The following is a 20116-nucleotide window of genomic DNA, read 5'->3' on the forward strand; positions in this document are numbered from 1 at the left end:
GAAGAGACTGACTGGTGGCCTAAGGCTGGTTCTCATGGTGTCTGTGTGGTGGTTTGCTGAACAGAACGGTTAAGAGAACACGCTAAGGAGGCCAAAGGGTAACAATAGTTTCCCCATATTCAACAGCAAATATAGACTAGGTATTCTAGTTTGGGGGTGGCAGGCAGCGTAATGTAAGAGTCATAGCCTCCTCCTTCTCCCCTTCCTAGCTCCCCTCCCTCACTGCCACCACAGACACGTGTGCGCTGCTCGCCACATGCCAGCCAGGGCTCTGGATGCTGTGCCTACTAACTCAGTATCTGAAGGCCGGGTCCTTCAGCATTCCCACTCTATGTTAAGGAAAAGCCTCATCTAATTTGCCCAAAGTCACAGGAGGACTGGCAGAGTCAGGGTATGAACAGGGTCTATGACGTTCTCATACGGATAGTAAGATATTAGAAGGCTTAGCGGACACTAGGCCTGGTCCCCTCCCTCACAAGCCATCAGGAACTGCAGAGTTTTAGGTTTGGAGGGTTCTGTTTTGTTTTTATTACTGGTCAAAGGAATGGGATGTGAGTCAGACCTCTGGCCCTGGGTGGAGATGTGACATCCTGAACTTCCCAGAAGGCCATTAACAGATAACTATCTAACCCTGGCTCTAGAAGCCCTAACTAAACCTTATAGGATTACTGTCTAGCAGGAGGTTTTACATACCATCATACCCTTCTGTAACAGCCAGTCTGGACAGGTCTGTCAATCACCTGAACCAGCACAAAGCCTTTCAAGAAAAGCTGTTTTAGAGCAATGGTTCTCAACCTTCCATATGCTGCAACCCTTTAATACAAGTTCTCATGTTGTGGTGGACACCCCCCACAACCATAAAATTATTCCAGTGCTACTTTATAACTGTAATTTTGCTACTGTTATAGACGATAATGCAAATATCTGACATTTAGGATATCTGATATGCAACCCCTGTGATAGGGTCACTCAACCCACCAAAGTGGTTGTGACCCACAGGTTGAGAACCAGTGTTCCAGAGCATGGCCAAAAGGTTTGAGGTGTGCATGAAATGTAGAGCAGCACAGAGTCCCTTGCCACTGTCTGTCACCCCTGAGAATGTGCTGGGCTCTAAGGTGGCCCCTTTGGCCACTGCCCATCTTTGAATGCGCTCTCCTCTCCTCTGCAATAAACTCTACTCTATGTGACTCGCGTGAATTCTTCCCAGGATCACATGGGGGCTGAGTGGATGCCATAGTGACAGTGCTGACCTAGCCTGCAATGCTTTCCCATGGACCCTATCACCTCCAGACCACCCTGATCTACCAAGCCACAGGACCCTAGGCAAACTCTGAGCTCATGGTATCTACCAGCACAACTCAGATCTGCTAAGGGAGGCCCACTCAGCTAATGTTCTGGGTCTCATCTGCTTTCAGCCTCTAGGCAGGGATGAGACAAAGGGGAGGCAGGGAGGCCCAAATCCCACAGAATGTTCTGTTCCCACCCCGTCAGAGTCCCCAGACAGATGGACAGGGGACTCTGAATGACTAACACACCACAGAAGGCTGGGGGGATGAGAACCAGCTCAGCTGGAACACAGGAAAGAGACCCAGGGAGAGGGAAGTACCCCAAACCCAGCTCCTTCCCATGGGGAGCTTCGGGCAGCACAGCCTGGTGTGGGTGGGCCTCTCAGTACCTCTTGCTTACAAAACTACCAAGTTTTTGTTTCCCTTTTGAAGATTTATTTCACATATGTAAGTGTCTTGCCTATATCTATATCTGTGCAACACTTCCACGCCTTAGTGCCCACAGAGGCCAAAAGGCTGTGATCCCAAGATTGGGTTTACAGATAGTTGTCAGCTATCCTCTAGTTGCTGCAAACCTAACCTGGGTCCTCAACAAGAGCACCCTGTGCTCATAACCACATAGCCATCTCCCCAGACCCTAAACTATACGGTTTTTCTTCCGTGAATATCAGCAGAGAGACTGCTGGATCCACATGGACTGGAGTCATCAAAACTGGGGAGCCACCCTCCAAGATGAAAATCAAACATTAACAATCAACTACAACTCCTCTTGTCACTTTTGCTGATGTGCCTTTATTAATAGGCTGCTTGTCCCAACCTCCCTCAAAGGCTCAGCCCTGTCAGGATGGGGGAGCGGTGAGGAGCACTTCCAGCGGGGCATACTGCCCGAGTAACGCCCATCCGTGAGCGCAGGGCTCCTGGTCTGAGCTGACAGAGAGAGGGACTCTGGCAGGCCTCACCTGCTACTTGATTCTTGCTATCACGCAGTGCCGTTATCTTCGCTTTTGAGCACTGTCTTCCACAAAACCATCCTCCTGAAAGGTGAAGATTCCTCGTCCCGGTAGTTTACAACTCATTCTGCTGTGCCAACAGAAGTAGTAGTGATATGGCCTCACCCCTCCAATCCATCTCGACATGGAGGCCAGAAGTCTACAGACCCATTACACTCTGGAGTGTGTCCAAAGGGGACAGGCACAGAGAGGAAGTTAGCCAAGAGGCAGCTGAAGACACTGGCCAGCAGGCCATGGGGAGTGGTTGTCAAATATTCCCAGAGTTGTCCCACAGACCACAGAGCCAGCTTGCTTTCCCAGATCCTGGCAACAGAGCATGGCCAAAGGAACAATGTTCCAAAAAGGAGAAGCTGAACTCCAGAGCTGCCTGACAGCTAAAAGGAGTCTCCCAGTTATGGAAATGCCAGCAGGGGCCAGGCCCTGATTGGACTTCAGTGTGAAGGACACTACAACATGAGGATTCTCTTGCCAAGATGAAAATTCTCTTGAACACTCAATGTCTTCCTATCACCTTTTTTTTTTTTTTTTCTGGTTTTTCGAGACAGGTTCTCTCTAAGTAGCACTGGCTGTCCTGAAACTTATTCTGTAGACCAGGCTGACCTCAAAATCACAGAGATCCACCTGCCTCTCCTTCCTGAGTGTTGGGGTGCTAGGATTGAGCCACCACATTAAAGGTAACTTTTATTTTCCTTTGTTGCCTCTGAGGCTTACTGCCTAAGTCTGCTAACCTAGGCCTAGTTCTGGAAGCTTCTAGTCTCCACACAATCTTATCTGGACTTAGAATGTTTTCAGCCTCTGAGACTTACTGCTGAACAAGCTCACTCTTTCTAGTTCTTACTGATCTCTGGCTGGTTGACTCAAGTCAGCTGTTCTGACTCAAAATTCCTCTCCATACTGACTGATCTATTCAATCTGGCTTCTCTGAGCTTCTCCTGAATTGCTTTGCTTGGCCTCATACTAACTTTGACAATATATTCTAATCTTCCGGCTCCTCATTCTCTGGCTTGTTCTCTCTCTGCAACCTGTCTCTTTACAACTGTCTTGGTAAAACTGCCTCCTCCTTCTCTCTGCCCTGCCCCTCCAATAGCTTTCCTTTCCTCTCAGTTGGGCATATCCCATCCTATCAAATCTTTCTCTGATTCACCACTTTGTCTGCCACTCAGTTACAGTGGTATAACTTTCAAACATGGTGCTTCCTCCTAAAACCTAACTTTACCTTCATTGTAAAGGTGCGTACCAAGGGCTTGTCTGTATTCCAGCCAGAGGGATTAAAGGTGTGTGCTAAGGGCTGAGCCACACCACAACTAGAGACAGATTTGATTTTCAGTAAATAACACAATCTCAGGGTTCACAGTGTGATCAAATATCCTGTAATACACCACTATCTGTCTTTCTAGAGCCTCTTCTTCACACACACACACACACACACACACACATATTCACAGACATAAAAAATAAATATGTTCTTGAAAAGGAGATCAAAGTGGGGTAGGGACATGGCTCAAAAGTTAAGAGCGCTTATTCCTCTTGCCCAAGACAGAATTCAGTTTCTTATACCCACATGACAGCTCACAACCATATGTAACTCCAGTTCCAGTGGCTCCAATGCTCTCTTATGAACTTAGAGGGAAATAAGCACACTATAGTGCACATACATACATACATACATGTATGCAAACACACACACAAATCCATCAAGAACATAAAATAAAAATAAATCTAAAAAACTATATTTGTCATTTAAAGGTTTAAGTTCAAGAACACTCTCACCTACAAAAGAAGTTCAAGGCCGGCCTGGATTATGAAAGCAGACTGTCTTAAAGATTAACTTGAAGTGGTAGCTTGTTACTTTGTAGCTACTTGGGAAGCTGAGACAGGAGCCTTGCTTAAAACTGGGAGTTAAAAAGACCAGCCCAGGTAACTAACTGTGCAAGGCCCTATCTCAAAACCTTCACAAAACAAAAGCCTGCACATCAGCCCTGGAGGCAGGAGGCAGCGTAATCTATGAGTGAAAAAACAACTCTGCCTGTCAGCTGATGAGCAGACAACACACACAAAATGTGCCCTTTTCAAGGTTGGAACCTTCTTCAGTGGTTCAGGGTTGGGCCCTCCCCCCTCCACTCACCCACCCACCCCCTTTCTCACAAAGAAAGGAAATGAAATTCTGACACATTCTAGGACATGGATCCCAAGTTAAAGGCCAGTCACAAAATATCACATACTACATGACTCCATCTGGAAGAAATGTCCAGAGCAGACAGATGTAGAGAGACAGAGTGCACCCATGCTGTCCAGGGCTGGGATTGGGAGAGAAGCTGGGAGAGGATGGGAGAGGCTGCTAATGGGATTTCTTTCCGGGCAACAAAAATGTTCTCGAAGTGAGAGTGGTAATGGCCACACAACAGAATATGCTAAAACAAAAACACTGAATTATATCCTTAAGCTGGGTTAAGCTTTTAGAGGCGTTACATGTGAATAAAGCAAACCAGCCGGCCCTCTTTCTTGATTTCAATACTTTGCAGGGAATGTGATAAAGGACACAGATTAAGGAGTTCATTACAGGAAAGCAACAACTCACTAGCTCTTACCAGAGTCCAAGATGTCAGTCAGCCATTCAACAAGTATGTATTGAAAACATAAGCCATGCATTACCCTACCTCGGGGGGTCAGGGGTCTGTGGGCCCAATCTAACCCACTGCCAATTTTTGTACAGCCTGCAGGCTAGGAATGGTTTCTATATTTTATAAGATTGAAAAAAAAAATCAAAAGCAGAATAGTATTTCACGACATGTGGAAATTATATGAAATTTACATTTCTGCATCCATAAATAAATATAACGGGAATGCAGCCATGCACAGTCACTGGTGGATACGTGTGTGAGACAAGGGCAGAGCTGAGGAACTGCAACAAGGACCATGCAGCCTGCAAAGCCTAAGATATTTATTTACAAGCAGGTCCTTGCAGCAAACATGCCCACTGCTGTGCTAGACTAGATGGGGGGAGTAGGGGAGGGGCAGAGAGGAGATGACAACCTAGGATTCTCCCCCTCAGACACCTGAGGCACAGTGAAGACCGTGAAGGTCTGAGAACCACACCAGACTACCAGTGGAAACACACACATTGACACACAGGAAGATATCTACAGCCCATGAGTACACAGAACACAGAGACCCACCCCGAACCAGGGCCAAGGAGAACGTCCCCACAGAAGGCCTTGACTGTAAATATGGAGGAGGAGGCAAAGGCCCTGAGGAGAGCAAGCCCTGGCTCTGAAAGGCTATTCAAAGGTCGAAGCATCCAAGAACAGGGTGGGGGCAGGGCTCGAGTGGCAGCTGCAGTCCTCCCGTGCCAGTCCATCTCCCCGGGGAATGTGGTAGAGGTCTGAGACTTGGTCTTAGAACCTTGTGCCAGGAGACCAGGCAAGAATGGAGGAGGATGGAGCAGCTGACATGAAGTCCTGATCACCCAACAAAGGACTAGATGCTTGCTTTCCAGTGTCCTCCATGACACAGTAGAAAAAGATGCCCTTTGGTCTACAAGGAGAAATGGCAAGTGAATCTCAAGTGCTCACCAGAACCTCATGATCCTTCCCTACAACAAATGCCTGCAGTGTGCCTCTTTAGGGCTTTGCTGTGGACCTGCAATGTCCCCCCAGAGGCCTATGTGTTAGGGGGAGGCTTGGACCCCAGACTATGGCACTAGTACAGGCAAAATAAGCTGCACCAGGGGAGGGCCTACAGAAGGCAGTGGGCCACCAGGGGTGTTCCCTTGCAGGGTGTATGCTGGGGCATCCTTTCCTCTCTGAATCGTTCCCTCTCTTTGCTTCCTCAGAGCTTTGCTCTGTCACATGCTTCCCGCCATGGCATGCTGTCTTGCCAGAGATCAGAGCTAGCTGATCATGGACCAAATCCCCCAAAGCCACAAGCCACCAAAGAGTGTTTCCCCTCATCAATGTGTTCATCTCAGATGTCTTCACACAGCAAAGCTGACGAATATGCCAGACAGCCACAGACCTGCTTCCTCCTTCCCTGAGATTTCCATCACTCCCAACACACACACACACACACACACACACACACACACACACACAGCCCACCACCATGCCACTATCTACCCTGTACCCTCCCCTGCTCCCGTGCCTCCACACACCCCCAGCCTCCCCCAACTGACAGAAGCACATCTGATGTCTCTTGACTGTAGTTGGGGGAAGGGGAAACTGAGACCCCAGTTGCCTTGTTAATGCTTCACTCAAATGCCAGCAGCTTCAAGGATCACTAGGCCTCTGAGGAAAAGACCCAGAAAACACTCTAATACAGACACACACACTTTCTCTCCCTCCCTCCCCCCCTCACACACACATACACACACACGAACACACTCTCTCACACACACATACACACACAGAGGAACATTCTCTCTCTCTCTCTCTCTCTCTCTCTCTCTCTCTCTCTCTCTCTCTCTGTCACACACACATATACTCCACAAGAAATAGCAAAAACAGATAGTCTCTCCCAAAAATTAAACTATCACTAATGTCCTCAGAGAAATAAGAGGTAATAGTGTATCCATGATGCCAAAACAGGGTACTATAAAAGAAAGAGCTAGAAATCATAACATCTCTTGGAACTTAAAAATACGCTGATTCAAACGAGAGTCGCAGCTGGGTGTGCAACACAGCGTTAGAGAACTCTCCTACCTCACAGAAGGTCCTGGGTCTGATCCTCAGGAACCTTCCCATCCCTCACCAAAAAAGGCAGGAAGATAAAGCTGAGACAATCTGTATGAAGCCCAATGGGTAAAGCACTTGCCACACATGTGTGGGGGCCTGAATTCATCCCCCAAGCCCATATAAATCAGTCACTTCAGTACCAGAACTCCTACAGCAAGACGAGGGGCAGGGAAGAAAGCATCATCTGAAGTGTGACAGCTGGCCCTGCACAGGCAGCAGCGAACAAGAGAGTCTGTCGCAAGGAGTAGCAGGAGAGGACCAAACTCTGCACACATGTGCACCTGCATGCTCCTGTATGACACCTCTCTCTCTCTCTCTCTCTCTCTCTCTCTCTCTCTCTCTCTCTCTCGTATGCATATCACACACACACACACACACACACACACACACACACACACACAATGCAAGAAAATTCCCCTCAATAGAATAGCATCAATTTCACAACTAAAGGAATCCAGAAAGCCTAACTAGCACATTGGGTGAGAGTTGATCCACATAAGGCTTGGTAGTATTTCACAAAACATCAGATTCCAGAGCGAAAAGTCATGCTACCTGCAAAGTATGAAAAGCATAAAGGTACTGAACTTTCTGACAGAAACCCTAGGATTTAAAGGAAAATTAAACAATGCATTGCACACACACACACACTCTCCCAGCATACACTAAGCCAGTATCAATACATTATGCATGCAGAGTAGCTAGTTCAGGTCTCTACACCCCACTGTTAGCAAGAGCACCTACTGCATGATACCATACCATTACATCACCCTGTCACATTTGTCCCAGTGGTGGAAGTGACAGATCACTTATTCTCTGCTCACCCAACTCCACAGCAAAGACGGGATCTTAATTCTCCTCCCTGTCTTCAGCCCACAGTACAGAAGTAAGTGAGCACAGGAGCTGAGGGCCATGTGTGAATGGAGGACGCAGCAGTGTCCGTGGAAGAGAAGAGGCATAGAAACTGAATCCTCAGGGATACGTCAGGGAGAAACTCAGGGGTGCCAGAGCATCGGGAATAGGGGCAGAGTTCAGGGTCTCGGCACATATCCTTCAATAAATATGATGACCACAGACAAGAGGTCTAGTTAACATCTGAAATGCAAGACGGGAATGAACAAAGCCATGCTCAAAGAGTATTATTACGCCAATATGCTGTGTGTGTGTGTGTGTGTGTGTGTGTGTGTGTGTGTACCATGCGCTCAAGGAGTATTATTACACCACTACGCTATTTGGGGGGGGGGGGGGGGTGGTGCACAGGAATCAACACCTGGAGTCTTCCTCAGTCACTTCCTATTTTGTTTTTTTGAGACAGAGTCTCTCTTTGAACCTGAAGCTCACCTGGCCTGCTGTCAACGGATTCCTCTGTCTCCACCTCCCCAGTGATAGGCTTACAGATGTGCACAGCTGGCTTTTGCATGGGTGCTAGGGATCAAACTCAGATCTTCAAGTTTCCATGGCAAATGCTTTAGCAACTGGACTATCTTCCCGCCTCCCTACTTGGGGTCACTTTAGTTGTTATTTCTGGAACAACATGGAAAAAAAGTACAGGCAGGTTAGGCATTGTAACTCATATCTGGCCATTCCAAATCTTGGAAAGCTGAGGTAGGAAGATGACCCCAAAGCCAGTCTGGGCTACAGTGTGAGACCCTATCTCAAAGAGCCAAAAACAGACAATACAGCCAGGCAGTGGTGGCGCACGCCTTTAATCCCAGCATTTGGGAGGCAGAGGCAGGTGAATTTCTGAGTTCGAGACCAGCCTGGTCTACAGAGTGAGTTCCAGGACAGCCAGGGCTACACAGAGAAACCCTGTCTTGAAACAAACAAACAAACAAAAACAGACGATACAGCCTATAAGTAGGACGCATGGAGATGCCGTGGCAAAAGGCTTGCTCTGGGTGTGAGGGACAATTTCTGGAGTGGCCCAGCAGTACCTTGGAAACCTCGAGGGAGACACAGGCATGGGGGTGGGGGACAGGCACCTAGTGTGGGCTGGAGCAGACTGTCCATACTTAGTCCCTCTCTCCCACCCTACATGGAAAGGCTATAGCTTGAAGACTTGGGAAGATGCCAGAGCAGACGAAGAAGGATGACAAATTAGGCTGAGCTATGACATGAGCGCCAGGCCACCTCTCCCCTTGCAGCCTTGCTTCGATACCCTCGGGTCTTACTTGCTGGATTTCTCAACCATGAGACAGAGTCAAGGATGAGTAACAGCCTGGCCCCGCACCACTCTCTCAAATTTATGGAGGCATCTTGGGAGACAGCACCTTCCTCCCTCTCCACACAGCCACTGCGTGGGGAGAGTCTAATTGATTTCTGCAGCTGTGTGATGATGTGCTTGGAAGCTGCAGGCAGTGGTGCCGGTTAGGCTGTTGGGCTTTTTGTTTTTATATTTGTGTGTGTGTGTGTGTGTGTGTGTGTGTGTGTGCACGTGTGCGCACACGCACATGCACGTGGTGTGTGTATTTGTGTATAAGACAGAAGACAAAGTCTGTAGAAGTTGTTTTCTTTCTCCCATCATGCAGGTCCCAGGGACTGAACTCCATTCCTCCGGCTTGGTAGCAAGAGCTTTTTACCTGCAGAGCCAAATTCGCAGCATGATTTCCAGAAGAGAAGCAAAATCAAGAACACAGCCGAGCTCTGGGCAGCTGGGAAGAGTCTTCCCCTCAGTGATCACTGTCACCTTCACCTTTCAAAGCAACAGCAAGCCCCCAGGCTCAGGGGCCAAGAGCTGGGTTCTGCTGACCATACATACTCCAAGTCAGGACATTCTTGCTGCCCCAGCTGCAGAAGCCAGGCCTGGCCTCGTGTGGCAGGGACCCACAGCAGGATGTTCCTGTCCCACTGCCAGCTCCCTTCCTTGCTCCCGGTAAGGACATACCTGGCATCTGACGCTACAATCAACAAAGCTGAGAACACTGCAGCACCCACTGCGTGCTCAATCTCCCCAGGTTCTTTCTTCCTGTACATAAAATGGGTAAACTGAGTCTCAGAGTAATGTCCAGAATAGTAGAGACTGTACCTCTATCAGAAATGTTCGTGTCTTGCCAGCCAATGGACAACTGCTAGTGCCAACTGCAAATCTGCACCCAAACACCTCTCTTTGGGCCTGGAGTAGTGTGTACACAGGTGTGTCTGTCTGTCTGTCTGTCTTTCTCTCTCTCTCTCTCTCTCTCTCTCTCTCTCTCTCTCTCTCTCTCTCACATACACACACACACACACACACAAACACACACACATACACGAGCACCACACCGTAAAAGCAAGTGTGTGTATGGGTGTGTATATGAAGTCAAGGTAGAGGCCAGTAGTAGTACAGGTATGTGTGAGTGTGCATATAACCCTGCATACACGTGTAAGACACAAGTCTAGTCCCCACTCCTGGGGACTGCTGCTGTGAAATGAGCACAGGAAAGGCACAGAACTTCCCATGTGTATGGTCAATATAAGAGTAATAAAACCCACATCTAGAAATCCCGTGTGTGCCCCTGTGCTGCCCCCCCTCCCCCCACCCCCTCTCCCCACTCACCCCTGCTACCAGCTCTTTCCTCAATGCCCCACTCAGGCAGAGTTCCCTCAGTGCTTGGTTACGTTCTTTCTCTGGCTCCTCCCTCAGCCTCATTCTCTGACCTCCATTTTCCCAGCCTGGATTACTTTTCTTTAAAAGAAGAAAAACCCTCCCTGCTTCCTTAGGGAGTGATAAATTCAAGGATTACAGAGTGACCGTCTGTGATCCGAAGATCTTTAAAAACAAAACAACAACAAAAAAACAAAAACAAAACAAAAAACAGGAGGACAAAACGCTTTAGGGGCCAACTTCACTGGTAACATTGGGAGGTTCCTTCCCTGGGGAGGCCAAGGCAGTGATCTCCACTCTCCTGCCTGGGGCAAGGAGCCCAAGTGCAACCCAAGTCAGTAGCAGAAAGCTCAGGTCTCCAAACACCAGGGTGAGTCTGCGTAGTCAAACACAAAGCCTCAGGGTCCTGGGGCGGGAGGACTGCTGTCTGCAGATGGGGCACAAGTTCCCCTTCCCAAGCAGCCTCCCCCATCTGGAACCCATCTGCCTTTCCTTCCACCAAACCAGATCCAGAGGAGAGGCTGTTGTTCTTCGCCCTCCTGCCCCTAGCTAGAGTGGTAGCCCAGGGGCAGGCACAGAGTCAGCCTGACCCTGCCTTAGTCCCAGAGCACATACTAACTCAAACTGACCTGCACTTTTGGGTCCTTAGACATCTCAGCCTCCTCCTCAGCAAGATGGAGACCAAGTTGTGAGGATTAAGTGGGCAGGGCGGGCACACTGGGTGCCTGAGAAAGAACTGTCCTCATTGGCATCACAGCTGTGAACTTAAGTCACTCCTACATCCAGACTCCCCCAGTGGCTCCCTCTCTCCTTCAATAAGCACTACAGGTTTTCAGCTAGGTGTGATAGTATATGCCTTTAATCCAAGCACTCAGAGAGACAAAGGCAAACAAGAGGGCTAGCCAGAGCTACATAGTGAGACCCTGTCTCAAACAACAATTAAAAGCTGTAGCTTTTAGAATGGCATTCAAGGCCCTATGATCCCAGCCTGGTGACCATCCCTGGGTTCATGTCCCTCTAGGTGAATGGGCCTCTAACAGTCTCACAGACTGGTACCCTGTGGGCCTTTATACCTCGTGGCCTCTTCCGCCCTAGGGTATACCCTGCTCCCCCATTATCCACAGGGATAATGATAATGATGATGATGATGATGATGATCATCTACCTCCTCCACCAAAACACAAGCTCTTCTGGGCAGGACTTTGCTGCACTCCTCTAGCCCCAGAGCCTAGAACAATGACTGGTCCAGAAGAGGTCCTTGGTCTTTGGGATGAATGATCTAGTGTAAGCCAAGCAAAGGTGAGATGGAAAGAGCACACCTATGTTGTTCACACAGAGACTGTAGTCATTAGGTCCCCCAGCCTTCTACGCCACCAACAGTCTTCATTCCAGTCACACCTCAAGGTCATCGAGATGTGACAAGGACAAGATGGGGCATAGGAATATAATTTGGGGCTGTGATGAACCCTACAGAAATGGAAGTCTCTGAAATGACTTCTCGCACTGTCCCCCTACTCCCTGCCCCAGCTTTCAGTCCCCCAAACTGGGAGCCCCGACTGCTAGGAGGAAGCACTGAGAGACCCAGAGCCACACACAGCCCTGCCTCCCGGAATCCAGTCTATTACGTCTCATTCACTCCTGAATTCCCAAGACCTCAGGCCTTCTGCCTGCACACTCTAAGTGTCAAAAGGGAAGTTTAGTGACCATATTTCACACCGATAACCATGCAGAGAAGACAGACAGCTAAATGACATAAAAACTCAAGTAAAATATTAGTATGCAGACAATAGCTACCACAGATAAAGCTGACAAAAATATAAGTAAGCATCCTCCCTCTATAGCTAAGGTTCTGTACCTGAGGGCTCACCAAAAGTATTTAGAGGATAAAACTGTTTCTGTATCCAACATGTTCAGACCTCCTTCTTGTAATTATTTCCTCTAAATTATTTCCTCTAAATTATTTATATTATGTTGAGTATCATAACACACAATCCACCCTCAAGTACCACAGCTTTCTCCTCCTGTAGGAGAAAGACTTTAGTCTGCAGAGGGTTCAGGTACTTGCTGGGGAAGAGGTCAAATCATAAGTAACCTTGAGACAAATCCGAACAGATAGGGAAAGTGCATAGATTGTATGCAGATACCAGCAAACTACACAGGAGCCCGAGCATCACTGGATGTTAACGTCCCCAGAGAAACCCTGGAAACTGCCCCCAGAGACCCAGAGAGGTAACTGAACTTTCATTACTGTCACATCAAGGGCAAGCATATTCTGGATCGGATACAACGGAACTGCTGAAGTTGGCCAAGGGGAATAAAAAACAAGTTCAGGAAAATTCTTTTCAGAGACCCGAATTTTAAGAAGGCAGCTGTGGGAGCCTGGCCTAGGGGCTGAGGCAGAAGGGCCACTAGGTCTAAGGCAGCCTGGGTCACACAGCAAGACACCGACTCAGAACAAAAAAAGGAAAGAAGAAAAGGTAGGTAAGGAGCTCCATAGGCTTGCTTTGCAGGCATGAGATCCCCCACTGGCTTCTATTCCCAGGACCACAAAAAAAGAAGCAGGTAAAGAAAAGGGGAGGAGGAAGAAGGGGAAGAGAGGAAGAGGAGAAAAAGAAGAGGAGGAAAAAGAGGAAGGGGATGAGGAAGAAGAGGAAGGGTAGGAAGAAGAAGTTCCCACTGCCACCCAAGCCCTACAGGTTATAACAGAATGCACACTCAATACTGACTGCAATGATGTCATCTGTACCACTGTACATCCTTGACATCCTTTGATAGAACAAGTAGGAGACAGAAAGCAGAATGCTTGGGTTCTAAGGCAGGCCCACCCCAGCAGCAGCACGTGGCCTCAGGCACACTGCTTTATTGCTGAATTTGCCGTCATCATTTGTTAAGGCAACAGACAGGGTAGAGCACCATGTTTCCCACCTGATGCTGGGACCGGCTTCCCTGGACTCCACTCACACAGTCACAATCCCTGCTGAGTAACCACTTCCATCAGAGGCCTCTGTAGACACTGGACATACAGCTGGGAACAAAGAACAACACCCCTCCCGCCTAGTCCTCCCTCCCAAGGGTGCACTGATGTTTCCACCCCACATGCAGTCTAGCCCCAGCCCACCAGAACATCCAGCCCTCAAATACCATGCCTTCACCTTCATAAGGAAACAGAGAGTGGTCTGTAGAGGGTTTGGCAGTTGGCTTAGGAAGGCAGAAGTTTCCCATAGTCTTCAGGATAGCATGGTTTTTCAGGGAAGTTACTGCCAGAAAGCCTATGAAGGAGCCTTCCTCCTTTTCTCCCCATTTTTCTCCCTATATTGCAGAGAAAGAAACTAGGGCTTTACTCATGACAAACTTCTCCAGTAGTCATGGCTAAGGGGAGTGGATAGGCAAGAGGAGGCTGGCAAGAGTCTTGGGCCCATGGTGTTTGCAGGCACTCAGCCACCTGATTGACTTTCTCTCATAGGTCCTGCTTTCTACGCAGCCTCTGCTCCACAGCTCACCCACTGACTCCTAGCAGACAGGTGAGGCTGAGAAGTTACCCAAAGGTTCCATGAGCAGGAAGGCTGGGCAAGGCCTTGAGAGTAGCTGAGACCACCCCTATCCAGAAGGTTCTTTGGCTTATGGTTCCTTCCAAACTGACCTCTCTTCCATCCCTCTCCAGCCAGGAGCTACAGAGCCATCATCCCTCCTGGAGTGAAATACGGCTTGACTTTCCAGCAAATGGGAAAGGGCAGGAGCTTGAAGGGCCTCTCAGACACCTGCTAGACAACCACTCACTGAGCCACAGTGCACAGCATCCTAAACCTGTGAGTGACAACTCCAATGACAGCTTCCAGCCCTTGAGGCCCCCAAGGAAGATCCAGGAGACCCAAAGGAACAGATCAAGGACAGCAGTATCTACCGTGAGTGATATTCCTTAGACCAGAAGCACTGGAGCCTGGTGGGCAGACGGAAGGAGTCACAGAGTTTCCAGGCCACATGGTGGGGAAAGCAGACAGTGGGAAAGTGATGAGCCAGTCAGTCATCTCTATCTCTAGGACGTTGTATGTCCAAATAAGGAGACGATGTGAGAAGCTGCTGACAAGAGGGCAGTCAGAATGCTAAAGACAAGAGCAGATGGCAGCTGGGGGCTGGGGTAGCTGCCAATCTGCAGGCCCCTGAGAAGAAACCTACTGAGGTAAGGAAATTGTTCTCACAGTTGACATGCAGTGTCAAGGAGCACACTTGAGGGGGTCTGTGTGTGTGCGTGCGTGCGTGTGTGTTTGTGTGTTTGTTTGTGTGTGTGTACAGACTAGGGATAGAAGACTAAAAGGCAGACAGAAATCATGGGGCCCTAATTAAGTTGTAAGATTTAAGAGTTGAGTACACAGTATTTAAGAGATTACTTCATGTGCTACTGCATCCCAAACACAATATCCCTCATCACCAGACATGGGATTTTCCTTAAATCCCGACAGCTCACCACCTCCCAAGGTGCCCCTTCCTCTGCTAGATGGCGTTAAGTGTGGGAGAGCCTGTCCTGATCACCACCTCAATTCTGGTCCCCTGGAATCCCTGACCTGTATCTGCAGGCTGGGCTCTCATTCCCACACATAATGAAGTTGTCTGCCCGCCTCCATCGCACCTCATAGATGTAATTTCCAGACAAAATGGACATTCCTAGGTGTCTCATCCAATTCCCATGCCATGTCATCTTCACTCTCCTAGTCAGCACTCCCCTAGATGAATGCAGATTCGACTGTGTCCCAGGAAGACTCAAGAAACCCAATGCTGAGCTGAGAATGGTGGTACATGCCTATAACCCCAGCACTTGGGAGGCTCAGACAGGAGGATCAAGAGTTCAAGGCCAACTTCTGAACCTCTGCACCTCTGCTATGTAGTAACTTCCAGAGTGCCTTTGGTTACTGTACAAAACTGCTTCACAATAAACCAGGGACTGCACCCAGGCTAGCGGTTCTTAACATGCTGGGGGTGTGGCTCACTGGTACAGCACTTGGCTAGTACACATGAGGCCCTGGGCTCCAACCCAACAAAAACAAAGCAAAAGCAAAACAACAGTCCCCAAAATCTCCTTAGTTACCAAATGCCTTGGGTAGCTTAAATTTTCTTCCATTTATTCCCAGTTATTTCTTCAACAAACATTAGGTACTTACTTATATGCTAAGCACTGAGATTGCCTTATTGTCTTTGTAGTTAAGGGGACAGCCACCTTGGAGAGATAAATGCAGAACCAGATAAAATTGTATGTGTGTGGTGGGGGATGGAGGAGACATGCTGGGGTTTTGTGAGACAGCTCACTGAAGATACCCACCCTGGTGGGGAAGGGTGGCTCCAGGGACAGCTGAGGCCCAAGAAGAGTCTTTAAAACTATGCAGGGCTCCAGTCACGATGGAGTATAACTAAGAAACTAAACAGACGCAGGAAACTGCCTCAGCCGCTGGACTGGGGGCAGCAGGGATTGAGGTTCCCAAGAAGGGAAACCCAAGAGGTGGGTCCTATGGCCACAAGCCCATAGCTTTGGCAGCTCCTCCAAGATGGATGCTCTAAGAGGACTCCAAGTGGAGTCTGCTGGTCTCACCAAGCTGAGGAGACACAAACTAGAGCTCATGCAGCTAGGACTTTTAGAGCAACATACCAGAGAAAGGGGACTGAGGGGAGAGAATGCAGATCTGTGCAGAGTGTCCACCCGGAGTGTCCAGCTGATCCCTGTACTTACCAGGGTGAAATTCTAAATACTAGGAAAAGCACCGTAAAGCAATACTCAAACCATCTGTGACATGCACACATCCAGAGAGAGGCCTCATTCCCAGGGCACTCAGTAGAGTCCTCAGAAGGGTGCTTGCTGCCTGAGTAGTGAGGCTAAGTTTGCCCTAGACTACAAGTCTGCTTTAGATCTGCCCTTTAAGAAGCTTAAAAGCAAACCTGAAATGTATGAGACTGATCCCAAGCCATTTAAATGCATACCAGAATAAAGTCCAACACTATTTAAAGAAATGTAACAAAACCCGGCATCTGTCAATATTAAATAACTCACACCAACTGGCATCCAATCAAAACTCAGCAAGCACTAAACTAGAAAGATCAATGGGTACAATCCTAAGCAAAACGAGAGACGGTGAGCCTCACAGGAAGGAGAGACACACGTGGTTTACAGGTATCTTTACAGCCAGAGGGGGAAGTGGGACAAAGAGACAGGGAAGATATGAACGTCTCATGTGAACATCTAGAGGTAAGTGAGACATATGCCAGAGGTCATTCACTCACGTCAGAAACCATGAAAGAAAAGAGCTGTGTCCTTGAAGATCTAACAGCAAAAACTGTCCAAAGAGGAGCAAAGAAAGGCTGAGGAAAGTGCACGCAGCACACGCAAAGCACACAGAGTATGGCGCAGCCTGGCAGCCACAGCACCGGAGTTCTAGAAGCAAGGAGAAAGAAGTGGAGACGGATAGTCACTAAAAATAACTGCTGAGCTTGCTAGAGCAATGCTTACAAGCAGAAGAGTCCAAAGAACAGGAGAGAATTTTGAGCCACTGATGTGACCTTTGAACCCTCAGGTTGCAGAATCGCCGTGGGATCAGGCTAGTGGAGATGAACCCATAGTGTAGCAAAGAAGTAGCACAACCATCCTACCATATAAGGTCTTTCCTCTTGCCGCCCCGGGAACAGGGAAACTCTTCAGCCAGAAACCACTGTAGGCATTGCAGCCCCTTACTCTATAAATACAAGAAATCTAAGGCTAGCCAGGCACCCTAGTGCCTGCCAGTAGTCCTAGTTTTGGAAACTGGGGCTGGAAGATTGCAAGTTGGAAGCCCACATGGGCTACAAAGTGAAACTACTAAAAAATAAAACCAAAAATAAATAAGGACTAGGGGTGAGGCTCCATAGCAGGATGCTTGCTTAGCACACACACACACACACACACACACACACACACACACAAAGCCTAAGGCTCAAGAGAAGCCAGCAAAGCCCCTGTGCTGCTCTGTTCTTGAACCCTGCCCTGCTCTAGTTGACATCATGTGTCCACAACATGCTTGTCCACTCCAGCTCCCAACAGACAGGTAAACATATGTAAAGGTTCATGTCTTGCATCCAGCCCTCAAGGGCTGAGGCAGAGAGATCATGAACCAGGGGCCAACCTGGGCTATGAGGCGAGATCTCACCTCAAATGCAAAAGGAGGAGCAGGAGGAAGAAGGACAACAAAATACCCAGCACCACAGAGAGTGTGTTTCCAGCATCACAGAGCAAGTGCTCCCAGCACCACAGAAAGGATGCTCCCAGAACCACAGAGAGTATCCTGTACTCACCCATAGGTTCTGGGGAAGGCAGGAAGAAGTGAGAGCTCCCTGAAGATCTGAAGCCATAGCTATTGCTGGTTAGTCCTCAGTATGAAAGGGGCAGAGAAAGTGTGAGACTCAGAGTGAGTCTGAACCACTGGCACGGCCAAGGGCTGTTACCAGGCAACTCCCCAGAGAGGGATGGGAGTAGGGGGAGCAACATTCCTCTAGTCCCCGAGTCCTGCTCCTTATCAGATTGGCCTTGAGCCATGGACTGTACTCACCATCCCCTTGACCAGGCAGGCTCAGGGAGGAAGAGGAAGCAGAAGCCTCTGGAATTTTTCTTCTCCCCATCCCACCCTCCCTGAGGCCCCACTTCCATTGTGGCTCTGGGTAGGGTAGTGGCACCTCTTTCTAGAGGTTAAGCGAATTCTTGGCTATTCCTGGAGCCTCGATTTTTATCAGCCTTCCATTCTGGTCAATTCTGAGAGGCCAGAGGCCGAGCATGCCAGAGAGATCTCAGCCCGACCCACCAACCCCAAAATAACCCCACACATGCCTGTCTCAAGTCCTTATGGTCTTGGTCATTTGGGAACATGTTTTCCCACAAGGTTGCTTACAGGCCAGAGAGGTCACCTCATGGCAAGCCTTACTCACCCAAGCTGGGGGGGTGGGGGGGGGAAGGGCAGTGCTGGGGAAGAAAAGGACAAGAACAATCTAGGATGTGGAAGGAATACAAGAGACCAAACCACACACAGGTAAGATCAAGAAAGTCTACCTCCAAGCTCTTCTGCCCAACTGCCCAGGACCCAAGAAAGCCAGCCTCAGTTTCCTCAAATGTAAGACACTCAAGCAGCACCTCCCTTTTCCCTCAGCATCCTCGTCAGAGCTTTTGAGAAAGACAGAGTGACTGTCTGTTCCAGAGCTTGGGTACCTTCAGAACGAGCTTCTGACTTGAGGCAGGTTCCTGTCTCCTCTCCAGGAAAAGTTTAAACCAAGGTGGATAGTTAAACCCAGCCAGCAGGCACTAAGTCCTGGACCAACAGATGACATCAGGGGCACGTTTCTTCTTAGATTACATGTGCAGCATTTACTCATTCAAGAAATGTAATGTGGTAGCACAATGCCCAGCACTCAGGACACCAAGACAGGAAGATCGTGATTCCAAATGAGCCTTGGACTGTAAGTAAACGGTGACTCAATTTAAAAATAATAAAATAAAATAACCGAGCCTGGGATATATAGCTCAGAGGTGGAGTGTGTGCCGAGTATGTGTAGAGCCAGGTTCTGTCCTCAGCATCAAAAGAAGGAAAAGAATGTGAGTGTCCATCAGCTACCAAGCAACATAAAAACAGGAAGGAGAATCCCAGTCTCTGCTCCTCAGAAAGGACAGAGGCCATGTGCAATGAGAGAGATCTGGGGCAGAGAAGACATGTCTCTTGCATGCTCATTTATCTGTAGAGGCTAAAAGTTAAAGTCCGAAGAGTCACAAGAGCCTGGGTCATAAGAGCCTGGGTCACAAGAGCCTGGGTCACAAGAACCTGGGAGAATGTGGACACGGCAAGGGAGAGTGGAAGATGGGTTAGGAGACACACGGTGCAGCTGGAATGTTGTAGAGCACAAAAGGGTACTTGTGTCAGAAACAAGATATCCTCAGAGACCCACCCACATAGGCACACACAGATACAGACACACACACACAAACAGATACAGACACATACACAGCCACACACACACAGATACACATAAACACATACAGGCATATAGATACACACAGACACATACACACAGAGAGATACACATAGACACATAGATACACACAGACACACACACAGCAATAATAGCCATATTTAGTATTTAGTAATGAAAGCAAACATTTCAAGATAACTGAAAGGATGTTTTCTTGTTGTTATTGTTGTTGTTTGAGACAGACTCGCTCATGATGCAGCCCTGGCTGTCCTGAACTCTCTAAACCAAAATGGCCTCGAACTCACAGAGATCCACCAAGCTCTGCCTCTCAAGGGCTAAAATTAAAGGCGTGTGCCTTTAACATCACCTCACAACTGAGAAGATGTTAAGTATATTCCACACGAGGAAGTGATAAATGTTTTCCACATAGGTATTATCCTGATCTGATCAGTACAAACTACATGTATATTTGGGGATATCATATTGTACCCCATAAATTAATCTTTAAAATGAAAATATAGGGGTTATTAGTGTGGCTCATTTATA

The 20116-nt window shown here is 48.4% G+C and overlaps 1 protein-coding gene across 5 annotated transcripts in view; it reads right to left on the reverse strand.

The window, feature by feature from the left end:
* Tspan9 (tetraspanin 9) overlaps positions 1–20116 on the reverse strand; it is a 188050-nt gene that overhangs the window by 148818 nt on the left and 19116 nt on the right. The window contains exon 1 of one of the 5 annotated variants that reach the window (XM_076940615.1): positions 17912–18032. The exons of the other annotated variants lie outside the window; for them this stretch is intronic. The gene's annotated coding sequence lies outside the window, so the exon portion shown is untranslated. Of the gene's footprint in view, positions 1–17911; positions 18033–20116 lie in introns of those variants that run through there. 5 annotated transcript variants of the gene reach the window in all.

This window comes from Arvicanthis niloticus, chromosome 9 (genome assembly GCF_011762505.2).
Source record: "Arvicanthis niloticus isolate mArvNil1 chromosome 9, mArvNil1.pat.X, whole genome shotgun sequence".
Taxonomy (NCBI): Eukaryota; Metazoa; Chordata; class Mammalia; order Rodentia; family Muridae; genus Arvicanthis; species Arvicanthis niloticus.